The 13297-nt window shown below is 41.7% G+C and overlaps 1 long non-coding RNA gene across 1 annotated transcript in view; it reads left to right on the top strand.

Annotated features, from left to right (window-relative positions):
* LOC124093275 (uncharacterized) overlaps positions 1 to 8140 on the top strand; it is a 54467-nt gene extending 46327 nt beyond the window's left edge. The window contains exon 4 of the long non-coding RNA XR_009226886.1: positions 4694 to 8140. This is a non-coding gene — a long non-coding RNA (uncharacterized LOC124093275). The remainder of the gene's footprint in view (positions 1 to 4693) is intronic.
* The last annotated feature ends 5157 nt before the right edge of the window (positions 8141 to 13297 follow it).

The following is a 13297-nucleotide window of genomic DNA, read 5'->3' as shown; positions in this document are numbered from 1 at the left end:
TCCAGTCTGCTCCTCCACTAGCTTTTCCATCTCGGGAAACAGCAGCCCTCTGTTCTTGTCTATACCATAACCAGTCTCTAAGTTCTGTTGGTCAAACTGCTCCAAGATGCTGTATTTCCCAATTAGATAACTGCATTTTCTCTTAATGGGCATCTGATTATGTCCTTGGTTCTGGAGAATCTGTTCTCCAGCCAGCAGCTAGAGTCATTCTGCTAACACTCACTAGTGCCTTAGTCTCCTAGAGCTGCCATAACAAAGCACCACAAATGGGATGGCTTATAACGACAGAAACTTATTTTCTCAATTTGGGAGGCAAATCCAAAGTAAAGGTGTCAGCAGGACTAAGAACTAATTACATCAACAATGACCCTATTTCCAAATAAGCTCACCTTCTGCATCATTGGAGTAGTGCTTCATGGTGTCATTTTAGGAGACACAGTTTAGTTCATCATACCCTCTCAGGCCACACCCTCTCAGAATCCTCTGCTCATGACCCTCCACTGTATTTATCTGACCCACAATGAAAGTCATAGTCTTTGTTATGGCCTGTGAGGCCCTAGGCAGAGTGGCTTGGCTACTTCATGGGGAAGAGGGCCAGGAAATGGCAACTTCCCCATCTCTCTCCATGCCCCTCCAGTCTCCACACTCTAGCTCCCTGGTGTCCTTGCCAGTCATTGAGCAGGCAGGTATGCTCCTGCTGTGTGGCCTTTGCATCCTGATGCCCTTCTGCCTAGAGGTCTTACTGCCCCCATGCCCTGTGATCAGCTCCCTGACAACTTCAGATCCCTGCTGAGATGTCACTTCGTCAATGAGGCCTTCCTTACTGAAAAAAAGTATTTTAAATTCTATCCCCTCACTACATTAAACCTTTTACAAGCCTTATGCTTTCATAGTGTTTATTTCCACCTAACATGATAGTTATTTATCTTTTATCTTCTGTATCCCTTTATTATGTTACCTGAACAAGATAACTACCACTTCAACATACGCACATTTCTGCATCTCTAGGGCCTGGAACAGAACAGGCACATATAATTCACATTCTAACATGCACATTTCTTTCACATAATAAGACTCATCAGTATTTTAGAGGACTTACAATCAACAACTTATTAAGATTGGCCAGTGGACAGTTATACTGTAGCTGTTCTTGCCTGCACATGGAGAACTTGGTCTGACACTTTCTGCTGACACCTCCTGAATACTTGAGAAATGGGGGTCACTAGATGGTAGGCAGTTCTGGAGATAAGAGCATAACATTCTTTAAAGAGATGTTGCATTGTCAATGATCCTGATGGCTCAAAGAGTGGTAAATGTGTGGGGAACCAGGGACATTGATGACTATGAACCAAGCAGTTATGTAGAAGAGCCAGACTCACTGTGACAACATTTTAGGATTGCATTAATTTTGTTCATACTTGCTTTTTTATACAGCACAAGGTGATATGGTTTAAAATATCCATAGAGCTCTTTGAATTTTTATAAAATTATTTAAAAACTAAATGGTAAACTGTCAGATTTTTAGTTTCTGTCACAAAAAAGTTTCTTTTATCTTGGTTTTAAAAAACAGTGTATCTAAAGTTAATGGCGTCTTAGACTTAATGGGAAGCAAGAGCAGATGCTCAAATAGATGTTATAAATGGTATAGACTTCTTCCACTTCTAAACCTATTAAACAGCGCCATCTGCAGGGAGGATGGCTTATGACAGTTTGTCTGGATGTTTGAATAACAGGATGGACTATAGAACTCTTTAGCTTTGTTCAACATTGTCATGAACTCAAAGTCAGGAATGACTGCTTTGAGTTCTTTTGTGCTGTAGGTTCCATTTTAAACAGAAGAATTATAGCAAAATAAGAAAACTGGCAAAGTCACTATCCAACCTCCAGTGGTGTCTCAAAACCACCACACTGATTTTGAACCCTCTGAAGGAGCAAGGCAGGGTAGGTATATCAGATAAAGGAAAGAGGGAAAGAGTTAAAATGTTCATCAAGCATGTATTTTTTTAACAACTATGGCAAAAAAGCTGAATCAAAAATGACCTATGCTAACTTGTGCTCTGGTAACTAAACTTTTAGGAAAAGTCTAAACCATCTGCTTTAACCAAGTGCTTCTATTTAGTAAGAAATTAACACAGTATAAGATAATCTTCCAGTGTAATGTCCTGGGTGTCTTTAATAATATGAGAAAACATGTGTATTTTTATATGTAAATCTTTCCATATATATATTACTATCTATGTACCTTCATCCATCTGTCCACCCATCTGTCTGCACACACTTTGTGGTGGGGAGAGATTTATTTTAGATTCTTGATTTGTGTTCCTTTCTGAAGTTTTTTTTGGGGAGTTGATTACTCCCTCATTTGTAAAAGCCATAAAAATATAATAAAAGATCTTTATAAGGAAAGCTTGCAAGGATGGGGAGATAGTAGGTAAATAATACTATCAGTAGGAAAATGATAATGTTTCGAGGACAGTTTCAGAGTTAACTGGTCAAATATCAAGAACTCTGCACTGGGAATATAGGAAGGTCATGTTGAGGGTTCACTTTATACCATAAGCTGGTATTACGAAGCCCAGGAAAGCACCTGGGCCTGACATAGTGGGTTCAAGCAAGGGAAACTTACTCTGAGGCTACAGCAGTCCCAAAACTTTTGAAATGGAAGAAGCTTTCTTTCCTTGCAAAGTAAAAAGTTAATCATAATAGAAGAATCTAGGCTCAAAAAGCAAGTTTCTCAACATCTGATCCCCCTACAGGGGGAAGCTTAGAGAGTCTTGGCCTTGCCCTAGGCAGACTGAGACCAAGATGCCCTGTACCCTCACCCAGAAATGAAGCTGCTCCTTGTAGAAAGGACTGATACCATGGTAGCTTCAGGGAGTGGGTGTTTCCCTTGCTGAATTAAAGTTAAATGGATATGCAAACAGAAAATACATCGTGTTACTAAAGCCTGAGCAGAAAATGTGGTAATTACATGGGCAGGGTGACTTGAACTCTTGGCAGGTAAAAATCCACCCAGGTTAGAGACAGGCACTCAGTGGCTGGTTTGAACTTTGGAAAAACTCTGTCCTTCACCTGGGGGTCTTATTGTGCCCCTTTTACCAAGAGGTACATGGATCATTACCACAGAGCATGCAATTGAGATTTTCCTGATGGTAACATGGCTTCTAAGCTTAAAATGATAGTAATAGTTTGGCAGAAATAAATATGAAAAGGCATGGATGGTTGATCAGAACTTTCAGAGCATTTTGTGCAACAAATCTTGTTAACACAGAATCTTTGGTCCCAAGAACAGAAAGGTTGCTGACGTTGCTCAGTAGTAACTAATACAGCAACAGGTCAAGAGAAGGGGGAAAAAACTCCAACTCTTTGGATTTATATTAGGTTATAATTTGGTTGGGGAGACTCTTAATAGACATCATGCCCACTTACCCTTCTGAGCTTCCTCCTGCTTCTCTGGTGGGTTTGAATTTCCCTTCTGTCTTGCAGCTGGGCTTACTGGCCATGTTACTGCATACCACTAGGACCTGTTTTCAACAGCTGTGTATTGGTATTAAATACCTATTAGCAAGGTTGGTAATAATCTTCCCACCAATTTCCATCTTCCCAGTGACTCAGCCCAACAGCTTAGAAATTAAGTTAGGAATGCAATACAGATATAAAATGTCAAGTTTTATTTATAAATTTGTGGCCACATTGAAATATAAAAACACTTGATAGCCTTTTCTCAAAGGCATCATAAAAGGGGGTTACAATAGATTAAAATGAATTAAAATCATGCAGATACATACAAATAAAAGATCACATCATAACCTTCCACTGAGTTAATTTGTTTTGTTGCTGTACATCAAAGAGTACAAGCCTCTAAAATTCACAAAATTAGGCGATGAATAGAAAGGCCTTTGCAGTGACTGACTGTGTGTCCCATAAAAAGGAGTCGACTGTAGAAGAAACAAAATTTGTAAACATTATCATAATATTTGCTAGATAAACAACATTCCTAAAACATGGCACTAAAAGAAAGGGAAGACTTTTTGAGCTCCTTCCCTTGGGAATAGAACCAGTTAACTTTAGGACATTTAAAAAAAATAACTCCAAGATATGAACTAGATTGCAAACAGTTTTGGGATAATCTAGATTTTAAGAATGGGAGCAATACAGATGCTGTGTCATAAAGATTATAGGGAAAAAAAACCCACAAAGGAATCTTGTATATGTTTGAAATTTTGTTTGAAATGAACCCAGAATTAAAACCCAAATGTTTTAGCCCATGTTTCCTTCAAAGGCCTTTCTCCACATCTTAAGACATTTAATTTCTTGTGAAAGAAAGGAAGAAAATGTTCCAAACTGGCCATTCCAGAGTTGATTGACTCCTCCTTCCTTCACAATCATTGATGTTGGAGGGACGTATTCAGTTCTGAATTTTGTAAAGTGGAATAATTCTTACTGCCTAGGGGGAAAAATCCCAGGATAAGGAGAGAACTCTAGGACGGGTAAGTGTAGGGTCTTCCTTGAATTAACACTAAGCCTGGTGTGAACAAGGTACAAGAGAGCTCCACATTTACCTCCACTACTAATATGTGTGCCATTCTGTCTTCAGTGTGTATGTGTGTGTGTGTGGGGGGGGGTTGTACCTTGGCTGTTTTTACTTGCCCTAAATAATATTTTTCTGGTTGGGCCTTGTATCCTTACCCAGTCATCTCTCAAGTGGATGCAGCCACAGGATGAACAGAATCTGTACTGTACCAAGTACCACTGTTGAAGAGGAGGGGCCACCTCGAGACTCGAGGGCAACTGGCTCATCTCGTTGACATCAAGTGGGGCATGGAAACTTTCAAAGGAAAAAAGAAAGAGGAATTAAAAAGCAAGACAGAGAAAGAAAACAAAAAGCAAAACAAAGTCTTAAGAGTTATCATCCCTGGGGCTGAATTTTGGCTCAGGTATTTTATTATGATTCAAAAGCTTAATGGTTCAATATCCTTGATTTAATAGCTTAGTATATTTAACAATTAAAAAGTTGTAACTTTTCATTGTTTTAAAATATCACATAACTGTTATTCTTGTCCAATACGCTCTGCCCCTCATCAAGCCCTCCATTGTAGGATACTGAATTATGGAAAAACTGTTGTCTGTTAAATTAAGGAAAAAATGTTTAAAGAAAACATTCACAATGTTTTGAAGTAATTTTTTTTTTTTTGCTTAAAATAGTAACTAGTCTAGGGAGAGATATTCCTAGAATCTCTTAGAGCTCATTTATTAGGTACTAAGAACTCATCAGGCTGATGAATTTTATGTCAAAGAATGGCTGTGGGTGAGGGTCTAGTAGGTTTAGAGTGGTAGATAATGATGTAAACCACTGGATTCAGGTCATTTAGCATGGAGTCAACTCTGGGACTTTCTAGCTGTGTGAAGTTGGAAAATCATTTGATGTGTCCGAGCCCAAGTTTCTAAATTATTCAGCAAGGACAATACTAATGATTCAGGCATATAGTTGATACTGAGGATTAAGATGCTTGAAGTTCTTGGAAACACGTGGCTGGAACATAGTGAGGCTCTAATAAATAAGGTTATTGTTATTAGCAAGTGTCAAACAGCATTTTTGCTCAAAAACTGATGTCCAGCAGAATCATAACTTAAACTTTCTAGTCTTTTTTCCTTATTTGATTTCATTTTGCTTATAAGAGATTATACACTTAGTGCTTAAACCATAGAATTTTCCTTCTTTTGTAAAATGGAGTATTGCATAGTATTTTTTTTTCCTTTAAATTTTTTTTTTAAATTTTTTATTGTGGGTTGTTCAAAACATTACAAATTTCTTGACATATCATATTCCACACTTTGATTCAAGTGGGTTATGAACTCCCACCTTCACCCCATACACAGATTGCAGAATCACATCAGTTACACATCCATTGATTTACAAATTGCCATACTAGTGTCTGTTGTGCTCCGCTGCCTTTCCCATCCTCCACCCTCCCCCTTCCCCACCTCTCCCCTCCCCTCCCCTCCTCTCTCTCTACCTCCTCCACTGTATAACCCTGAGGGTCTCCTTCCATTACCATGCAATTTCCCTTCTCTCTCCCTTTCCCTCCCACCTCTCATCCCTGTTAAATGTTAATCTTCTTCTCCTGCTCTTCCTCCCTACTCTGTTCTTAGTTACTCTCTTTATATCAAAGAAGACATTTGGCATTTGTTTTTTAGGGATTGGCTAGCTTCACTTAGCATAATCTGCTCTAATGCCATCCATTTCCCTGTAAATTCTATGATTTTGTCATTTTTTAATGCAGAGTAATACTCCATTGTGTATAAATGCCACATTTTTTTTTTATCCATTCGTCTATTGAAGGGCATCTAGGTTGGTTCCACAGTCTTGCTATTGTGAACTGTGCTGCTATGAACATCGATGTAGCAGTGTCCCTGTAGCATGCTCTTTTTAGGTCTTTAGGGAATAGACCAAGAAGGGGAATAGCTGGGTCAAATGGTGGCTCCATTCCCAGCTTTCCAAGAAATCTCCATACTGCTTTCCAAATTGGCTGCACCAATCTGCAGTCCCACCAGCAATGTACAAGTGTACCCTTTTCCCCACATCCTCGCCAGCACTTGTTGTTGTTTGACTTCCTAATGGCTGCCAATCTTACTGGACTGAGATGGTATCTTAGGGTGGTTTTGATTTGCATTTCTCTGACAGCTAGAGATGTTGAGCATTTTTTCATGTACTTGTTGATTGATTGTATGTCCTCCTCTGAGAAGTGTCTGTTCAGGTCCTTGGCCCATTTGTTGATTGGGTTGTTTGTTCTCTTATTGTCTAATTTTTTGAGTTCTTTGTATACTCTGGATATTAGGGCTCTATCTGAAGTGTGAGGAGTAAAGATTTGTTCCCAGGGTGTAGGCTCCCTATTTACCTCTCTTATTGTTTCTTTTGCTGAGAAAAAAACTTTTTAGTTTGAGTAAGTCCCATTTGTTGATTCTAGTTATTAACTTTTGTGCTATGGGTGTCCTATTGAGGAATTTGGAGCCCGACCCCACAGTATGTAGATCGTAGCCAACTTTTTCTTCTATCAGACGGCGTGTCTCTGATTTGATATCAAGCTCCTTGATCCATTTTGAGTTAACTTTTGTGCATGGCGAGAGAAAGGGATTCAGTTTCATTTTGTTGCATATGGATTTCCAGTTTTCCCAGCACCATTTGTTGAAGATGCTATCCTTCCTCCATTGCATGCTTTTAGCCCCTTTATCAAATATAAGATAGTTGTAGTTTTGTGGATTGGTTTCTGTGTCCTCTATTCTGTACCATTGGTCCACCCGCCTGTTTTGGTACCAGTACCATGCTGTTTTTGTTACTATGGCTCTGTAGTATAGTTTGAAGTCTGGTATCGCTATACCGCCTGATTTACACTTCCTGCTTAGCATTGTTTTTGCTATTCTGGGTCTTTTGTTTTTCCATATGAATTTCATGATTGCTTTCTCTATTTCTACAAGAAATGCCGTTGGGATTTTGATTGGCATTGCATTAAACCTATAGAGAACTTTTGGTAATATCGCCATTTTGATGATGTTAGTTCTGCCTATCCATGAACAGGGTATATTTTTCCATCTTCTAAGATCTTCTTCTATTTCTCTCTTTAGGGTTCTGTAGTTTTCATTGTATAAGTCTTTCACCTCTTTTGTTAGGTTGATTCCCAAGTATTTTATTTTTTTTGAAGATATTGTGAATGGAGTGGTTGTCCTCATTTCCATTTCAGAGGATTTGTCGCTGATATACAGGAATGCCTTTGATTTATGCGTGTTGATTTTATATCCTGCCACTTTGCTGAATTCATTTATTAGCTCTAATAGTTTCTTTGTAGAGCCTTTTGGGTCTGCTAGGTATAGAATCATATCATCTACAAATAGTGATAATTTAAGTTCTTCTTTTCCTATTTTTATGCCTTTAATTTCTTTCGTCTGTCTAATTGCTCTGGCCAGTGTTTTGAGAACTATGTTGAAGAGAAGTGGAGAGAGAGGGCATCCCTGTCTTGTTCCAGATTTTAGAGGGAATGCCTTCAGTTTTTCTCCATTCAGAATGATGCTAGCCTGAGGCTTAGCATAGATTGCTTTTACAATATTGAGGTATGTTCCTGTTATCCCTAGTTTTTCTAGAGTTTTGAACATAAAGGGATGCTGTACTTTGTTGAATGCTTTTTCCGCATCTATCGAGATGATCATATGGTTCTTATTTTTAAGTCTATTGATGTGGTGAATAACATTTATTGATTTCCGTATATTGAACCAGCCTTGCATCCCAGGGATGAATCCTACTTGATCATGGTGTACAATTTTTTTGAGATGTTTTTGTATCCGATTCGCCAGAATTTTATTGAGGATTTTTGCATCTAAGTTCATTAGAGATATTGGTCTGTAGTTTTCTTTCTTTGAAGTGTCTTTGTCTGGTTTAGGTATCAGGGTGATGTTGGCCTCATAGAATGAATTTGGAAGTTCTCCCTCCTTTTCTATTTCCTGAAGTAGCTTGAAAAGTATTGGTATTAGTTCTTCTTTAAAGGTTTTGTAAAATTCTGCTGTATACCCATCCGGACCTGGGCTTTTCTTAGTTGGTAGTCTTTTGATGGTTTCTTCTATTTCCTCAATTGATATTGGTCTGTTTAGGTTTTCTATATCCTCCTGACTCAATGTGGGCAGATCATATGACTTAAGAAATTTATCTATGCCTTCACTATCTTCTAATTTATTGGAGTATAAGGATTCAAAATAGTTTTTGATTATCTTCTGTATTTCTGAAGTGTCTGTTGTGATATTGCCTTTTTCATCCCGTATGCTAGTAATTTGAGTTCTCTCTCTTCTTCTCTTCGCTAGCATCGCTAAGGGTCTGTCGATTTTGTTTATTTTTTCAAAGAACCAACTTTTAGTTTTGTCAATTTTTTCAATTGTTTCTTTTGTTTCGATTTCATTAATTTCAGCTCTGATTTTAATTATTTCTTGCCTTCTACTTCTTTTGCTGTTATTTTGCTCTTCTTTTTCAAGGATTTTGAGATGAAGTATGAGATCATTTATTTGTTGTTTTTTTCTTTTTTTAAGGAATGAACTCCAAGCAATGAATTTTCCTCTTAGAACTGCTTTCAATGTGTCCCATAGATTCCGATATGTTGTGTCTGTGTTTTCATTTATCTCTAAGAATTTTTTAATTTCCTTCTTGATGTCTTCTATAACCCATTGATCATTCAGTAACCTATTGTTCATTCTCCAAGTGATGTATGCTTTTTCCTTCCTTCTTTTATCGTTGATTTTCAGTTTCATTCCATTATGATCAGATAAGATGCATGGTATTATCTCTACTCCTTTATATTGTCTAAGAGTTGCCCTGTGACATAATATATGATCTATTTTTGAGAAGGATCCATGTGCTGCTGAGAAAAAAGTGTAACTGCTTGATGTTGGGTGGTATACTCTATATATGTCAATTAGGTCTAGGTTATTAATAGTGTTATTGAGTTCTATAGTTTCCTTATTCAACTTTTGTTTGGAAGATCTGTCCAGTGGCGAGAGAGGTGTGTTGAAGTCTCCCATGATTATGGTGTGGTGGTCTATTAGACTCTTGAACTTGAGAAGAGTTTGTTTGATGAACATAGCTGCACCATTGTTTGGGGCATAAATATTTATGATTGTTATGTCTTGTTGGTGTATGGTTCCGTTAAGCAGTATGTAGTGTCCCTCTTTATCTCTTTTGATTAACTTTGGCTTGAAATCTATTTTATTTGATATGAGTATGGACACGCCTGCTTGTTTCCGAAGTCCATATGAGTGATATGATTTTTCCCAACCTTTCACCTTCAGCCTATGTATGTCTTTTCCTATCAAATGTGTCTCCTGTAGGCAGCATATTGTTGGGTCTTGTTTTGTGATCCATTCTACTAGCCTGTGTCTCTTAATTGGTGAGTTTAAGCCATTAACATTTAGGGTTATTATTGAGATATGGGTTGTTCTTCCAGCCATATTTGTTTATTTCTGTTACTAAACATGGTTTGTTTTCCTCTTTGATTATTTCCCCCCCCCTTTACTGTCCTACCTCCCACTGTTGGTTTTCATTGTTATTTTCCATTTCCTCTTCCTGTAATGCTTTGGCGAGGATGTTTTGAAGAGATGGTTTTCTAATTGCAAATTCTTTTAACTTTTGTTTATCGTGGAAGGTTTTAATTTCATCCTCCATCCTGAAGCTTAATTTCGCTGGATACACAATTCTTGGTTGGAACCCATTTTCTTTCAGTGTTTGAAATATGTTATTCCAGGATCTTCTAGCTTTCAGAGTCTGTGTTGAAAGATTAGCTGTTATCCTGATTGGCTTACCCCTAAATGTAATCTGCTTCCTTTCTCTTGTAGCTTTTAAAATTCTCTCCTTATTCTGTATGTTGGGCATCTTCATTATAATGTGTCTAGGTGTGGATCTCTTATGATTTTGCACATTCGGTGTCCTGTAGGCTTCTAGGATTTGGGATTCTGTCTCATTCTTCAAGTCTGGGAAGTTTTCTTGTATTATTTCATTGAATAGACTGCTCATTCCTTTGGTTTGGAGCTCTGTACCTTCCTGTATCCCAATGACTCTTAAGTTTGGTCTCTTAATGTTATCCCATATTTCTTGGATGTTCTGCTCATGGTTTCTTAACAGTCTTGCTGAGCTGTCTATGTTCTTTTCCAGTTGAAATACTTTGTCTTCATTGTCTGATGTTCTATCTTCTAAGTGTTCTACTCTGCTGGTAGTATTCTCCATTGAGTTTTTAAGCTGGTTTATTGCTTCCTGCATTTCTAGGATTTCTGATTGCTTGTTTTTTATAACCTCTATCTCCCTGTATAGTTGATCCTTTGCTTCCTGGATTTGTTTGCGTAATTCGTTGTCGAAGTGATCTTTCATTGTCTGATTTTGCTGTTTAATGTCTTCCTTGATACTCCAGATCATCTGAAGCATGTATATCCTGAATTCTTTATCTGACATTCCATCTGCTGCAGCTGTTACCTCTTCTAAAGTTGCGTTGACCTGCATTGCTTGTGGTCCTTTCTTTCCTTGTCTTTTCATACTGCTTGCGTATCTTTCCTGCAGGTGCGGGCGGTGGCTCTGCTCTCTCCTTATTCCAATTGGGGTGTCGTGGCTACCACGCCGGCAGGTCACTGGGCCTGTTCTGGGAGCTGGCGGCTGCTCTGTTCTGCCCCTACTCCAATTGGGGTGACTAATGTACCACGCCGGCAGGCCACCGGGCCTGATCCGCCGGTCGGTTGCAGGTTTGCCTACCCTGCAGGCGCGGGCGGCGGCTCTACTCTGCCCCTACTCCAAATGGGGTGACGTGTCTGTCGTACCGGCAGGCCACTGGGCCTGTCCCGCTGGTCGGTCGCAGATCTGCCCACCTTTCGGGCACGGGTGGAGGCTCTGCTCTGCCCCTACTCCAATTGGGGTGTCGTGACTACCCCGCCTGCAGGACGCTGGGCCTGTTCCTGGCACGGGAGGCGACTCTGCTCTGTCACTACTCCAATTAGGGTGGTGTTTGTACCACGCCGGCAGGCTCCTGGGCCTGATCCGCCGGTCTGTTGTAGGTCTGCCTACCTTGGAGGCGCGGGCGGCGGATCTGCCCTGCCCCTCCTACCACGCCTGCGGACCCCTAGGCCTGATCTGCAGGTTGATCACTGGTCTGCTCACCCTGCGGGCACGGGTGGCGGTTCCGCTCCGCCCCCACTCCAATTGGGGTCACGTGACCACCACACCGGCAGGGCCTGATCCGGGCGTGTTAGAAGGATCTGCTCTGCCCCTACTCCAGTTGGGGTGACGTGTGTACCACACTGGCAGGCCACTGGGCCTGACCCGCCAGGCTGTCACAGGTCTGTTTACCTTGCAAGCGCGAAGGGCGGCTCTGCCCTGCCCCTCCTACCACGCCCATGTACCACTGGGTCGCGGGTCTGCCCACCTTGCGGTTGCGGGTGGCGGCTCCGCTCTGCCCCCTCTCCAATTGGGGTCACGCGGTCACCACGCTTGCGAGCCGCTGGGCCTGCTCCGGGCGCTGGCGGCGGCCCAGCTCCTCCCCTCTGGCTCGAGGACAAATTGAGGAGACTCAGGTGTCTGTGCCTCACCCCCCCTACCAGAAGACCAACTGCTTATGTCACCGCTGGTATTGATGAAGATCTCTCCTCCACCGCTTTCTGCTGACATCAGATCTCTGCCATGTTGGTATCCTATGCGAATGGCAGCATTTCGTTCCCCTTGCCAGGCAACCAAAGCAACGGGTGAGTCCTGACCGGCCCTCAGCAGGACCCGGACCGAGACGCAGTTTCCGTGGGCTCCTAGCCCCGGTCCAGGGAAGTTCCGGGAGCCGGAACTCGGCCGCTCCGTGCTCGGTGTAAGCTCCTATAAGTGTAAGCTCCAAGAAGCAGTCCCCGCGGGCTCAGTTCCGGGAGCCGGAATTCCGCCGCTTAGTGCTTGGTGTATGCTCTGATAGGAGCAGGGTCCAAGAAGCAGCCTCCGCAGGCTCCGCAGCCCTGAGCCAGGGCGGTTCCGGGACGGTTCCGGGAGCCGGAACTCGGCCGCCCCGCGCTCGGTGTTCGCTCCGATAAGATCAGATTCTAAGAAGCCCCCAGGCGCTGAACCCTAGCAATCTGTCTGCAAGCCGCAGGCGAATTGCAGCCTGAAATTACCTGTTCTATGGCTGAATGAGCTGAGGTCAGTCGAAAACAGGGATGGTGACGTCAGCTTTCCAACATGGTGGCTGCTGGCCTCCTCTGTGGTCTGACCGGTGTGGAGAACCGAGATGGACCGCTTCCTTCCCCCGTCTCGAACCCAGAATTCAGCCCTGAGTACGGTGCTTGCGCGGCTGGCAGAAACTGCAGCGCTGTAACCCTGCGTCTCTATCCCAGCGCGCGCTGCAGACTCTAGCCGCGGGGCGATTTGCTGAATAAGCAGTGTTACCCTCCGTGCGACAAACCTCTCGCGTTTGAGTCCCCGTAGCCGATCCCCGTGCGATGGAAATCCTTCCTCCAGGTTCCGGAGCACCCCACTATTGCTGGAAATTCCTAACAAGATATCCTTTAGCCGTCCTGACTTGTCATACTCCCACACAGTGAAGCAGCACACGGGGGCAATGCACTCCCCTCGCCACCATCTTCCTCTCCCCCCTCCTTTAAAAATTTTTAAATTTTAAGAGAAAAAAGGTTTATTTTTGTTCTCCTTCAGGAGAGAAGTAAGCTATGGGAGGAACAATTCTATCTCTTCTAGGCCTTCTTCCTCAATTATTTCAGAACAGGAAAGCATTAGCTGAAGGTGAATTTGGAA

The sequence above is a fragment of the Marmota monax genome, unplaced genomic scaffold (assembly GCF_021218885.2).
Source record: "Marmota monax isolate L192 unplaced genomic scaffold, Marmota_monax_Labrador192_F-V1.1 WCK01_AAM20220418_F8-fsc00038, whole genome shotgun sequence".
Taxonomy (NCBI): Eukaryota; Metazoa; Chordata; class Mammalia; order Rodentia; family Sciuridae; genus Marmota; species Marmota monax.
This window is presented reverse-complemented; position numbering and strand designations above follow the sequence as displayed.